At 36.2% G+C, this 3,971-nt stretch overlaps 1 long non-coding RNA gene across 1 annotated transcript; it reads left to right on the top strand.

The window, feature by feature from the left end:
* The first annotated feature begins 1,854 nt into the window (after positions 1-1,854).
* On the top strand, positions 1,855-3,603 carry LOC139196688 (uncharacterized). Its single transcript, XR_011581786.1, has 3 exons — positions 1,855-2,232; positions 2,573-2,697; positions 3,158-3,603. It is a non-coding gene; the product is annotated as an uncharacterized lncRNA (long non-coding RNA).
* Positions 3,604-3,971: the final 368 nt, after the last annotated feature.

Below are 3,971 nucleotides of genomic sequence, written 5' to 3' on the forward strand. Positions count from 1 at the left end.
ATACAAGAGTTATATCACTTATTGTAATGTGATAACCAAACTTTAGATTTATCAATTATGGATAGATCTCACATGTAGGACATAAAAGGATACAATGAATCTTTAGATTTGGTTCCATTTGTCTACCTATGAGTTCTATATGAATTGACAAAAGTCTAGAGAATCCTTTCTTGATGAAAAGGAAGATCACATTATAATGATATAAGTAATAAGAAAAACGTTTCTTATATGGTTATCACTTGAAACACAATGATCAAGATCACTCTTGATTCAATTAGTAGTTTTGAACAACTAATTGGGCATTCTTTAAAAGGTTTTAAAATGTCAATTGTGTTAGTGATTAAACCAAGAAAGAAGTGTCTAAATCTATAAAATGTTTAAAGACTTTAGTCACTTAATAACAAGACATTAACTTAGTGAAGATTGAAACAAATGAGCTTGAAAGGTTTTTTAAGCTACTACACAATGTCTTCTACCAATATAATCCACTTTTATACATTTTGAATGTATGAAATGATTTCTCATTAAAGTCATGAGAAATAGTGGGAGGTGTGAAAATGGATATAAAATTGAATATGATTGGTTTATAGTTGTCTAAAGGATAATAGTACTTGACTATTATTAAGAGTTTGTAATTTTAATTGTTAAAGGACTCAAGCTCTTCAAACGTTAAAATTCTATGTTGTGTGACATTCTAAAGAATAGTCTTTGAATGCTGGTTTCGTCAACCTAGCATAAAATGGTTATATGTTGGGAGTTGTCCATCATTCTCTTTTAAGAGAACAAGCTAAATAACTAAGCATATGGACAAGTTGATGAAACAAAAGGGAATAGTTTCAAAATGAGTCACAACATATGGTTTAACAACAAGACAATCCAAATTCAACATCTCATGTAACAATATTGCTCTATGTAGTTTTGATAAAGAATTATATCAACCACCTAGAAGGAATGGTTGAGTTGTTATCCTTAGTAGGAGCCATGCTTCCACTAAAGACTTGGATAATTCTTATATGACTACATTAAAGGTCTTAGTATGACTAAAACTTAAAGTATGATGTATGACACCATATAATTTAAATGAATAGACTTGATAAAGCAAGTCCACATTTCATGGAATTACTTGAGAAGGAATTCTTTTGTGTATGATTCGTTTAAGTTAAGTGGGAGCAATATGCATTCAAATCAAGAAAATATAATTATTATTTTTGAATGAATGCTAAGTTACAACAAGGCCAGTGGGAGTGATGTTATAATTTGAGCAACATGATGTGAATAAAGTCTATTTGATAGACTTGATAAAACATAAATGTTACTCGAAAAATGACAAAACATGACATGGTCAATTTTGAAGCATAAACTTGAAATTGGACTTATTGATATAGCAAGGCTATCTCAATGATGTTATATGGGAATTAAATCTCAAATGTTGTAGATTTAAGAAAGCTTTTTCCTATGTGATAGAAAATCACTTTCATAACCCTTATAATGAATATGTCACAAAATCACAAAAGGGACACATGTATTGACTTGTGAAGTAGATATCCAAAAGTGAAGAACCACAGGGGTTGTCACTTTAAGATATTACTATATCCCAGGATCAGAACCAAAGCAACTGAAAGAGTATTATTGCCTTTAAGAAAGAAACATCAGAGTGGGACTCTGGAAGCGTGCATTCACTTAGGTTGTTAACCAAAGCGAAAATAAGCCATTTTAATAAATGGAACTTCATAATAGATGAAGTACTAATCATATGAATGATTGTTAGTATTGTACTACAATGTAGGGGTGGGCAAACGGGTAGAGGAACCGCGGGTCGGGGCGGGTAATGTAGGTTCGGGGCGGGTACGGGCTGGGTCCTTCTTTTTTTGGGAACAAACAGGGAGGGGCGGGCCGGGCCATGGTTATTTACGGGGTGGGCCGGTTCCTAAACCTTAGAAAAACGGGGCCCCGGACCGACCCGTTTCCAATTATAATCAACGGTTAAGATTGAATGATAATCTATCATCCAATCTGAACCATTAATTTGTAACCTAGGTTTCCAAATCAGTTTCAGTCTCTCACTCTCTCATTCCCACGCCCACCTCTCCACCGTCACTCCATCGACTCCCTCGACTCCGACGACATCCCGGAGAACGCCCATCACCGCCGCCGCGACCAACACAACGACACCACCACCACCCATCCAGCCATCCTTCGACCTCGACGACATCCGTTACTTCGCCGGCTACTGTAAGTCTATTGTCTACTTCTCCGAATTTTATTTTTGTTGATGCAGAGGATCAGTAGCATGAATAATAGGATTGATTAGAGAACTGCTTGCGTTTTTTCAGATTTGGGGTTTTTTTTGTTGATGGTAGACAATTTTGAATTTAATTGGAATTTGGATCAAGAACAAGAACTGCGTGCGTTTTTCAGATTTGGGGGTTTTTTTTTCTTCTAGTTTTGATTCAAGTAGTCTCCCTGCGTTTTTCAGACTTATGGCCATCGTTTTGATTTAAGTAGTCTCCCTGCGTTTTGATTTCATGGAAATTCCTTTTCTCAGCTTTTACTCTGTATCCACATTGTGCAGACGTTTTTGGTGTGGCAGCTGAGTTTTTCTGCCCTTCTCTTGGGGAGAACAAACACACTCAATCAGATTGTTCATTCGGTCCAAGCAACTTCTCCTTACTGCCCTTCTCTTAGGTGTCAAAGAATGTGAGCATTTGATTATAGTGTAGTCGGATTTATGAACTGTTGTTTGAGCTTCTGATTCAGTTTTTGATCAAATGAAGTTGTGCGAAAATAAAGCTTTCTTAACTGGAGCAAATATTTGTTCCTTAATTTGTTGGAGGATGACTTACCCTTACAGGTTTCAAGAACTCACGACCCAAAAAGTGAATGAATATAATTTTTTGTTTGTTTTTATTTTATAGAAGTGAACCTCTATTTTGGAAGTGAAGAAGCTTAGGGATACAAACCAAAATGTTACGAACTAGATTTGAGTACTGTCAGACTAGATTAACATCTTGTGATTCGTTGAATGGAGAGCCAAGACAAAAGTAAATCCCGTTATGTATGAGTTTTGTAATTTTTTTCATATAATGGATCATTACAGTTTTATTTTTTAAGGGATTTGAATCTGTGCAAATGTGAATGAGTGACTGTGAATCTGCAGGGGCTGGGAATGTGCAAATGTGAATGAGTGAATCTGCTAGGGCTAGGACATAATTTGAATCTGTGCAACTGTTACACAATTCTCCTTTGGTGTAGGGTTCTAGCATCGGTAAGTGGTGATAACAAGTTTTGAGAAGTTAGTTCTTTGATGAGCTGTGTAAAATGCAGTTTTGAAACTGTGCAGTTTTAGAATCTGTGTAAAATGCAGTTTTGAAACTGTGCAGTTTTGATTCTGTGCGGTTTTAGAATTTGTGTAAAAATGCAGTTTTAGAATCTATATGTGCAGTGTTTAACTCCCTGCTGTGTATTTATGTATTGAATATTTTGTATGTTGATTCAATCTTTAGATGTTGGACGCTATAACGTTATTTTGGATGTATTGAATATGTGCAATTGTAATTTGCACAGATTGCAAATTTGTGCAATTGCAATCTGTGCAGTACTGCAGCTGTGCTTTTTTTTTTTAAAATTTCAATCTGTGCTTTAAAGTTTAAACAGGAAAAAAAAAACAAACAGAGGACCCGTTGACCCGGACCGAACCGACCCGTTTCAACCGGGCCGGGTAAGGTCCGGTTCCTATTTTAAAATTTGTAATGCTCGGCTCGGCCCGGCCCGTCTCACTTTATTCCGGATCCGGTCCGGTCCCTTCAAAAATGGGCCCGGCCCGGCCCGTGCCCACCCCTACTACAATGGTCTCAAGGTTGGAGCAAAGTTTGTATAAAGTATACAAACGAAATATATGACGATATATTGTTTTAGAAACTGCTTCAAAAGGTGTTTTGAATGGAAGGGGTTCTTTTAGAACCAATGATTGA

The sequence above is a fragment of the Malus domestica genome, chromosome 06, assembly GCF_042453785.1.
Source record: "Malus domestica chromosome 06, GDT2T_hap1".
Classification (NCBI taxonomy): domain Eukaryota; kingdom Viridiplantae; phylum Streptophyta; class Magnoliopsida; order Rosales; family Rosaceae; genus Malus; species Malus domestica.